This window comes from Dama dama, chromosome 27 (assembly GCF_033118175.1).
Source record: "Dama dama isolate Ldn47 chromosome 27, ASM3311817v1, whole genome shotgun sequence".
Taxonomy (NCBI): domain Eukaryota; kingdom Metazoa; phylum Chordata; class Mammalia; order Artiodactyla; family Cervidae; genus Dama; species Dama dama.
In genome coordinates, this window is record NC_083707.1 from 24150757 (window position 1) to 24162028 (window position 11272).

At 40.4% G+C, this 11272-nt stretch overlaps 1 pseudogene; it reads left to right on the forward strand.

Annotated features, from left to right (window-relative positions):
- LOC133047614 (protein maestro-like) overlaps positions 1–8318 on the forward strand; it is a 97753-nt pseudogene extending 89435 nt beyond the window's left edge.
- The last annotated feature ends 2954 nt before the right edge of the window (positions 8319–11272 follow it).

Sequence of the window (11272 nt, forward strand, 5' to 3'; positions counted from 1 at the left end):
TCATACATTATTGCATATTCTTAGGAGAAAAGCAACCAGTAGTAATATTATCAACAAAGAAAAACTGGACTGTTTCCACATAGACATAAGATAATGACGTGGTTGCATGATGGAAGTATTAGCTATTGCTACAGTGGTAATTGTTTTGCAATATACAAGTATACCCTTTAAACTTACACAATGTTATATATTAGATATATCTCAGTAAAGTGGAAGAAACTGAAAGTTGCTCAGTCCTGTGTCTGAATCTTTGCAACCCCATGCAATAGTCCATGGAATTCTCCAGGCCAGAATACTAGAGTGGGTAGCCATGCCCTCCTCCAGGGGATTTCCCAACCTAGGGATTGAACCCAGGTCTCCTGCATTGCAGGCAGATTCTTTACCTGCTGAGCTTCCAGGGAAGCCCTCATCTCAGTAAAGCTAGGGAGTAAAGTCATGGTCTTGAATTATGGGTGTGTTCATAGGTGTGTCATGTAAGAAAATAACAAGTTTGAATTGAAATGGTACAGCCAGGAAGTTTAAAAAATATACATATATACATACCATATCATTGAATGAAAAAGCAAGTTACACTGTAGTGTATGTAGATGACAGAGCCATTTTATGTTTATATATTTTTTGTGCGTGTGAATTCATACCAAAGTATTAATGACAGCCATCTTTGGAGAGTAGGACTTGGGATGAAAATAAAATTTATATTTAAATTTGCTACTTGTTAAACTATTTTTATTAAGAGTACAGTGACTTTTGTAATATAAGTTAGTTATCCATATTAATTTTAGAAAAATTGAAGAAAAAGATATATAATCATGGAATACAGATGTAACTACTGTTCATACCAGGCTGTGTTTCCCGCTACAATTTTTATGCTTACATACAGTTGTTTGAATATATTTCAGATCATATCATTTATCCATTTGATAATCAGCATCTTTGTATGGAAAACTGTGGTTCATAAAGTGGTGAATGCAAGAGGAAAAAAATGAGAGGAGACGAAATCTGCCATCCAAATACGTTATATTTACCAAATTTATTCATTCAGCAAGTATTTATCATCGAGAGCATTTTATGTACTGGCACTGTTCTAGATATGACAAGCATGTAACCAGGCAATCTTCTGTTCTTAATGGAAATAGAAACCAGCAAAATCCATTTGAAATGTCTTAGTTTTAAAGTGCTTAAAGACATATCTGGTGTTCAGATAACCTATTAGGCATTTAGCACACTAACTATGTTAAATTTTTTTAAATGAGTAGGGTTTTTTTTTTTTCTCTTTGAGTTTAAGGTCACAATCACTTAAATATCTTCCAGTGAACATATGCTTGCAAACTCATGCCAGCTGACTTAATGAGTAGAAGATAAATGTGTTCATGAGTAGAAGAGAAGGGGACCAACAAAAAGACACATGTAGCCAGGAAATGGATTCAACAAACAGATTCGACAATCACCTTTGTTCCAGGCGCCAAAAAGTGGGATGAAGGCAAAGACAGAATGGAAGAAAGGTTAGAAATTAACATCAATCATAATATGGTAACTATAAACAGATTCTTTCAGCTACATGCTTTGATATTCCCGATTGCTCCTCTTTCTTGTGCTGGGGAATTGGCTTCTCTGATGACAAATGCAGGTGTCGATAGGCTGGATGGAGCCAGAGATTATGGTGACAAAAGAGAGGCTGTGATCCAGGAACCAGGCAGGTCCTGGCAGGGGACTGTGGCAAGGCAATGAGAAAGGTAGGCATGCTGAATTTCAAGGGATGGTCTGAGACATCAAAAAGTACAGTAGGTGGGGCCAACATGGGACCTACATGTCTCCAGAATAAAGCAGTGGCTTAGTTACTAGAACAGAACATGATGCTAGAGAGACACTGATTCTGGCTTGACTCCTTTTTTGTTCCCCTTAGCAATCTGGCCCCAGGCCTACAGATGTGAATTACTCTGCAAATAGAGCTTCATTCTACTCCTCTATGGAACCTGACTTTGGCAGAAGCTCATTAAATAGGGTGGTCACACCTCTCCATGGTATGAAATCCAAGAACTTGTAGCAAATTGGAAAACATGTTGCTTAAGAATCATACCTTTCTAGATTTTTCGAATGACCAGTTGTGACCCATGACCTTCTCTTTGTGCACTATCTTTCCACACTGCGGCACTAATCTGAGGACTCCTTTTCCTTTCTTTCTACTTTCATTTTGGACAAAGATGAGAACTATATTGAAAATGTTATGATGGAAGAGATGGTTAATTATAAATTGCTATCTGTGTCAAACAAAAGCTAACAACTGCTTGCTCCCTAGGAAGGGTTTTTAAATAATTTTATACTCTGCTTATGCTGGACCAGTTATCTAGATAAATTGGATTTAATATAAAAGGCATTTTATTTTCTCAAAATAGGAGACTCTACATGCTCAAATCCAGGATTTCCATTTTGAGTCTTGGGTATGTTGAAGTGCACTGAAATTGTACCATGTACAGCCTGTATGACTGTGGGTTGTGATTTTGTATAGCTTCATCATGTTATTGGTCAAATTTAATTTCCCAGAGGTTAGAAAACTGAATTATTTCATGTTTGCACACCTTACCCTTGGAAAGAGAAGATGGCAGTCAATCTGTTTTTCCATTTATTCAATTTTTCCTTTGGAACCTCTCAACTGGTGATAAAGAAAACTGCTTTGTTTTAAGTGGAAGGAGCTTAATTGAGTGTGTTGGTTTTGTTATAGATGGCTATTTGTGAGTATGCAGAAACCAAATGCCACCTGGGAAGTAAAAGTCATTTTTTTTCCAGTGCAGTATTTTTAATTATGTCTTTTCACCAGAGCTCCAGGGCAAAAGTTCCATTTTTCTCCCTGCTCATTATTAGTAAAACCCACAAGGACAAGGTTTTCTAATTTCATATTTTTAAGTGAATTTAGCATGCAAAGTGTTCTGAAATGACATGAGATGTGTAGTTAAGATAACACCTAGGCTCTGGAATTTCTTGGCTTCACACAAATCTTTATATTCTACCCAGACTAACTCTGTTCACACAGAAATACTTAGCCACACAACCTGCCTGTTACTGAAAGTGTATTCAGTCACTTGTTGTAATTATTGTTTGTATGCTACACACATTTGAAACATATGGTAGCTATTATGAGAACTATATATATATTGTTGTTGTTGTTGTTTGTTTTCATTTGTGTTGAGTGTGATTTAGTGCAGTATGCAGGCTTGTAAACGTTTTGAAATTAATTAACCTGAACACAGTTGAATTCACCCGTCTGGGTTCCTACTAATACACTGGCTAAGACACTGAATAACAAATGAGGGAAAAATGGAAGCGGTGAGATTCCAAGGAGAGAGAACAAGGACTTATGCCTCCAGAGTGTGTAATCCCTATCTTGCCATTGTTTTCCTCTGGGAAGAGTCTGCCCTTCTTTGCTTTTGTTTTTCTGGCTTTGGCAGGAGAGTAATAGCAAGCACAGGCAGGGTGGTAGTGAGGATGAATGAATGCCTAAAATGTTCTTTGGGAGCCTCCAGTAAAACACACTGGGCCACATGTGGAAATTATTATTAGTTCATTCTCATGCACTTTTAATCCCTGCCCTCTAGGCTCAGACTGGCAGCCAAGGCACCAATTACTGTCGATGGGGCTGTTGGTTCTTGTGATGTGAACACCTGTCCTCCAGCAAATGAACTGAGATAATACACACCAATTTACTATGTGTGTCATATACCCTGCAAATTGAATCTCCAAAATACACTCTGAGTTGAATAATACATGACACTGGGTTGAAATGACAGGAAATAGGCTCAGTACAATTGCTGGGGCATCTGTGTCCATCCCAGGCCTTTGTCCATCCAGCCTGCTGCTGCAACGCCAAGCCAGACCTCCCTCCACATTCTCAGAGCTAACTAAGGGGGGCCATCCATATGGGGAAAGTCACTGCAGAATTGCTGGCTTTCGTGGGACAGCCTCGGGCTGACTCATCCAGTCAAGCCAGGGCTTGGCAGACCCAGCCCCACACTGTTCATCAGTTACAACGAAATTGCGACTATGTACAATTCCAGGGTCTCTCCAGTTCATATTTAAAGAAATAGTCATTGGATGCTGGATGATCTGCCCCATGTAAATTGCTGCCCTGAAATTTACAAGAGAGAAAATTTCAGAGTGAAAAAGGGAATGAAATCACAGTCTAGGATAAGCGGTTGAGGGAATGAGTTTTAAAGGTCAGACACTGGTGTGAATCTTGCCTCCACTTTGACAAGCTGTGCGATTTCTGGCAAGTTCCAAACTATAATCTCTCTAAACTTCAGTTTCTTCATTGGCCTTTAAAGTCAGGACCGTACCTAACTTGCTTTGCATTCATATCCCCAGTGACCGGCACATTATCTGGCACATAGAAGGTACTGAAAAGCCCTGGATGATTCAAGAATTTTCTGGAATTGTTTTTCTTAACTGCTTGGGGCGTGTTCAGTCATTTCCCACTCTTTGTGATCTCATGGACTGTAGCCAGCCAGGCTTCTCTGTCCATGGGATTCTCCAGGCAAGAATACTGAAGCGGTTTGCCATTTCCTCCTCAAGGAGAATCTTCCAAACTCAGCCATCAAACCCACGTCTCTTGCATCTCTTGTATTGGCCGGCGGATTCTTTACTGCTGTGCCTTCTGGGAAGCCCACTGCTTGTTACAGCGACTGGTGTGACAGCCAGCAAAAGCAGTGCTGGTGCACAGCCCTCTGATTCAAGTCGCCCCTGTGCCTTCCTGGTAGGATCTAGGGGATCTAGGGGAGAAGGAGAAAACTGGGCTCTTGGTGTTTGGCCCGCTGTGCCTGATGCCTAGCCAGCAGGTTCATCGTGACACTTAAGCTTGTTTTGTGCAACTCAAATCTCCTTCCTCAAAGAAGGTATTTTGCACAGCCAGAGCTGCATATTTTGATACATTTTACTTGTATATTTGTAGAACTGTGTACATGTAGAATTTTATAGTGTGTCTGTTGTGTTCTTCTCAGTTTGATAACATGATTCTCACATAAATATGGGTCTATTCACTTGCATGGTTGTATTTGATATTGCACATAAGTATGTACAATTTCCCTTTCTTTCATGTTTAATTATATGTTAATCAGTCAGAACTATCTTGATCCAGATACTCTCTAATTTCTTTTTTTTTTTTTTTTAAGTATAGTTGATTTACAATATTAGTTCAGGTGTACAACCTAGTGAGTGACTATTTTAATAGGCTATACTCCATTTAAAGTTCAAAATAGTGGCTATAATCCCTCATGCCATACAATATATCCTTGTTGCTTACCTACTTTATACATAATAGTTTGTATCTCTTAATCCTGTACCCCTATTTTGCCCCTCCCCATATCTTCTCTTCACTGGTAACCACAAGTTTGTTCTCTGTATTTGTGAGTCAGTTTCTGTTTTGTTAAATACATTTATTTTTTAGATTTCACATATAAGGGATAATATAGATTCTATATCTTGCTCCATCTGACTAATTTCACTAAACATAATACTCACTAGATCCATCCACATTTATTGCAAGTGGCAGAATCCCATTATATTTTATGTCTGAGTAATATTCCACTGTATATATGGATGCCAATCATCTGTTGATGGACACTTAGGTTGCTTCCATGCATTGGCTATTGTAAATGGTGCTTCTGAGAACATTGGGGTGCATGTTTCTTTTTGAACTAGTGTTTTCATTTTCTTCAGATATATACCCAGGAGTGGAACTGCTGGATCATATGGTGGCTCTATTTTTAGTTTTTTGAGAAACCTCCATACTATTTTTCACAGTGGCTGCACCAACTTACATTCCCATTAGCAGTCTACTAAGGTTCCGTTTTCTCCACATCCACACCAACATTTGTTATTTGTCATCCTTTTGGTGATAGCCATTATGACAGGTGTGAGGTGTGATACCTCACTGTGGTTTTGCTTTGAATTTCCCTAATGATTAGTGATGTTGGGTATCTTTTCATATGCTTGTTTACTATCTATATATTTTCTTTGGAGAAATATCTATGTGGAGAAATATCTGCATTTCTTTGACTTTGCATCCCCTGCTCATTTCAGAGGACTTCAAATAGAATGCAAGCTTAATCAGTGTCTATGGGTGGACTTGCTAGTGAAAGCGTGATTGTATCCTTTCCAGAAAGCGTGTTTGCACTTTTATCTGGATAGATCTGACCCGTTAGGGATCCATGCTGCCAGTAGCGGGTCCTGATGAACGTGTAGTGTGGTGAAGAGGAGACTGGAGAAAAGACCAACTAAAAATTATTCACAGTTTTTCAAAAAGTTCTACTAACCTGGACAGAGGGCAGATTAGTTTGACAGCACAAAATAGGAATGAGATTTTAGAGAGTGCAGGATGTTGAGAGACGACTGGGTGGGGTGGGGCGGTGTCATGGGCCTGGACAGACAAACGGCATGAGTCCCTGACGTTACAGGTTAATGTAGGGAAAGAGGCACTGCCATAAAAATGAATCTACAAACCATGAAGCTGGTATCAGAGATAAAACCACATTAAATTCACTATGGCAACCCACTCCAGTATTCTTGCCTGGGAAATCGCATGGACAGAGGAGCCTGGCAGGCTACAGTCCTTAGGGTTGCAAAGAGCCAGAAACAACTTGCAACATTCATTGCCTTGGATCAACCTCATAAGATCCCCCTCGCCCTGTCCTCGTTTGTTATATTCTTCTCTGCAGCAAAATACTCTATCCTCTATTTACAACAGTACCTGGCAGAGGAATATGAGTTGAGTGAAAATTATGTAGAGGGAAAGGAAGTATAAGTGCAGAACCATATTTACATGTAGGTTCACTTTCATCCAGAAGCCAGGATTATAAAAGCATGTGTAGCTAGCGATTTTTTTTTTGTACTATTTTTCTTTTAAAAACACTCACACTCTGTCTCTGAGGAATCATTAAAAATAGTCACCAGAGGCTCTCTCCCTGGGCCCTTGGAGAAACAGGAAACTAACACGAGAATTTTCAAAGTTGGTAAAACAGCATGGCCTGTAATGAATCTCTAGCAACTATCAGGGGCAGATAGCCGGAAAAGGTCTTATTAGGGACTTCCCTGGTGGCTCAGATGGTAGAGCGTCTGCCTACAATGCAGGAGACCCGGGTTCGATCCCTGGATCGGAAAGATCCTCTGGAGAAGGAAATGGCAACCCACTCGTGTACTCTTGCCTGGAGAATCCTGTGGACAGAGGAGCCTCGTGGGCTACAGTCCGTGGGGTCGCAAAGAATCAGACACTACTGAGCGACTTCACTTATGTATTTCCTACTCGCGATGAAACGCCGATCTGTTCTGTATTTCATCTTCAAGGACAAAATGCAACTGACAGCCAGCCCCGAGCTTGTTTAAAGGACAGCGATGTACCTGGGAGTGATCACTTCTTCTTTCACTAGGATGAGTTCTGAGGAGGAGGCCTCATCATCCTGCTCAGGAATTCACCTTTGAGAAAATTGAGCCGAGTCATCCCATCTGGCTGCTACCCCGGGAACAGCAGCTCTGCGTGCCGCGTGGTGACCTGTGCTCCGGCCACACCTGCCGCATCACCACGTGACCACAGTTCCGTGGACCAGACAAGGAGAAGAATACGGGCCCAGCCCCGCCACCCAGCCCAAGAAAAAAAGGATATCAAAGATGTCTTTCTTTTCCAAGGTCTCTTGGAATCTCAGGCTCCAGGAGCAGGAACCTCTGAAGAATGTGTTTTTCATCTTGGCAGAGACAGCCTGGGACCCAAGTGTTAAAAAGCGTTATATAGCAATGAGAGGCCTGGGAACCATGACCTGTGAGACCCTGGACAAGGCGAGAAAATAAACGAAGGTTGTTCTAGGCCTGCTGCTGCATGGTCTGTATGACCCGGTAAGTTCTGAAGTCATCCGCGAGAGCATGAAGATCCTGACACCATCATCCTGGGCAAGATGCAGGGGAAAGGCCTGCGCTCCTTCTTCATAGATACCACCCTCCAGACCAGGGCTTTGCTTGATGACGAGAATGACAGCCTGAGATACTTGACCTTTGTCTCGTTTGGACAACTGGTTACCCTTGCTGGATGGAAATGGAGGAGGTTCTTCACCCATCCGGTGAAGCAGACTCAGGACTCCCTCCCGTCCCACTTACAGGACAGGAATCCCCAGCTGGCCATGGCTGGCAAAACAACTTTTTGAGCCTGTTCCCTGTATCTGAGACAAAGCAAGGACTGCAGCTTCCAGAATGAGGAGGATCAAAGGAACCCTAAACTCTGCCAGCAGCTGAGCTACTACCATCCAGAGCTCCTGCAGTTCTTCTATGTAAATAAAATCCTGTAAATACAAAGAGACAGGGAGGTGGGTCCAGTGAGCCCTTGGCTAGGGACTGATAGTCCCCTCTTTTAACCCTTTGGAGGCTCTGTTGCCTCTAGTGATTGTGATAGAAAATGGGATGTTGGAAGACCAATTGATGGCAAACATAAGACCGTGGAATTGTATAATTATATCCAAAGTAAACTCTAAATAGCTTATGTCTCATTTCCTTCCATACATATTTGATGGTAAAGTTCATCCTTTCTTTAAAATATTTAAGGTACATGTGGATTCAGTGCTTTTGTTTTCACCATTTTTCTTCTTAAGGATATCTCTGTCACCAACCTTTCTTTTTAATTTTTAAGGCTCAGGAGAATATTACCTGAAGTTTTTTTTTTTTTTTTAAATCTTTTTATTTTTTTTGTTTGTTTTTATAGACTTGATATATATTTTTTTCATGTATTTTTATTAGTTGGAGGCTAATTACTTTACAATATTATAGTGGGTTTTGTCATACATCGACATGAATCAGCCATGGAGTTACATGTATTCCCCATCCCGATCCCCCCTCCCACCTCCCTCTCTACCCAATCCCTCTGGGTCTTCCCAGTGCACCAGGCCCAAGCACTTGTCTCATGCATCCAACCTGGTCTGGTGATCTGTTTCACCATAGATAACATACATGTTTCGATGCTATTCTCTCAAAACATCCCACCCTCGCCTTCTCGCCATTTGCTATTAAAATCTTTTTCTGGTGATATCTATTTAAACTTGGCCAAGCTGCCAAAATTTAGTGTGGAGGGCAATTTCTAGCTGCTCATCATCTTTGACAGTCAGTGCCTCCAAGATCATTCCAAACAAGAGTTAATAAAGAGAAAAAAAAAATGAAAAAAAGAAGTCGCCAGAACACATTATTTTAACCTTCTTTAGCTTTGTGTGTGTGTGTGTGCACGTGTGTGCGTTCTCTCAGTCACTTCAGTTGTGTCTGACTCTTTGCCACTCTATGGACTGTAGCCCACCAGGCTTCTCTGTCCATGGGATGGGATTCTCCAGGTAAGATCCCTGGAATGGATTCTCTACCCACCAAGCCACCTGAGAAGCCCCTTCTTTAGCTTAGCAAAAGGTAAATGGAAAAATTTAGCTTAAATCTCATACGCTAGATACATTGTTCTTTATATCTGTGACACATTATGTATTCACTAATTACATTTTCCTTTCATTTCTGCTGAGTAAGCCATAGCTTTCTCATTCCGTTACTTTTGGTTTGGTCATGTGATTTGTTTTGCCTGATGGAATGTGAGCAGATGTGATATGCAGTCATCCCTTTGTGTCCACTAGGAGTTGGTTCCAGGACTCCCTCAGATATCAAAATCCAAGGATGCTCAAGTTCTTTGTATAAAATGGGTAGTATGAATACAGTTGGCCGCCTATATCCATGGTTTCTGGGTCCACCATACAAGGGCTAACTGCACTCCACATCAGAGCACATCTTCAAATATGCTGGTATTTTGTTTCTTTTATGCCCACCCTTTACTTGAAAAGAACGTGGCCCAGACAGTAGTTGTCTTTGAACTGGGTTCCAAAATGAGAAAACTAATAGAGAAGAACTGAACAGAAACTATCAGAGCCACAGCTGACTTGCTGACCTCAGATATTTGAACAAGAAGTAAGCATTTGCCATTGTAAACTAATAAGGTCTATGTATTTGATCATTATTGCTGCAGTAACAAATTAACACCAACTTTGCAGCATAAACAGCACAAATTTATCTTATAGTTCTATAGATAAAGTCCAACATGAGTCTAACTGGTTAAAATCAAGGTGTTGGCAGGGCTAGGTCCATTTCTGGAGGTTTTAGGGGAGAATCTGTTTCTTTGCCTTGTCCAGCTTCTAGAGGTGGTGCATATCCCTTGGTTGGTGGTTTCCTTCCAACTTCTTCAGTCAATGACATTTCATCTATTTTCCCACAGCCACATCTCCCTGCTGATTGTCTTTTTCTGCCTTCCTCTTTCACTTTTAAGTATTCTTATGATTTCACTGGGCTCATTCACTGAATTTGGATGATCTCTGAAACTTTAAGGTCAGCTGCATAGCAACCTTAATTTCCATTTGTCCTGTGACATTAACATATTCAAAAATTCTAAGGATTATGACAGGGATATCTTTGGGGGCAATTATTTTGCAGTGTGGGTATCATACTCAAGGATGATATTACTAAGATAGCAGAGAACTAGCAACTACTTTGTAAATGTAGATAAAACAGTGACTTCCTGTGGTTGCTTGAAGTCATAAGAGAAAACATGCAAGCAGAGTCACATTGACTCTGATGGTCTGGTTCCGTGTCTTATACTGACCCCAGCTGTGGGACCCTGGGCAGGTCATTTGATTTATTTCACTCTTAGTTTCTTTACTTTTAACATGGAAATACTCAACGTTGGTGCTGTTTATCTTTCAGGGTTACTAGGATCAAATGAAATAATGTATTATAAGGATATCTATCTATCTATCTATCTATATATATATATGTATTTCATTTTTTCTTTATTATGGCTGAATAATATACCATTGTACACACACGTGATATTTTTATATCTGTTAATCGGTGAAAACTTAGATTGTTTACATATCTTGGCTCTTTTTTTAAATTGAAGTATAGAAAACCTCGAATAGCCAAAGCAATCTTGAGAAAGAAGAATGAAACTGGAGAAATCAATCTGCCTGACTTCAGGCTCTACTACAAAGCCACAGTCATCAAGACAGTATGGTACTGGCACAAAGACAGAAATATAGATCAAATGGAACAGAATTGAAAGCCCAGAGATAAATCCACGTACCCATGGACATCTTATCTTCGACAAAGGAGGCAAGGATATACAATGGAAAAAAGACAACCTCTTTAACAAGTGGTGCTGAGAAAACTGGTCAACCACTTGTAAAAGAATGAAACTAGAACACCTTCTAACACCATACACAAAAATAAA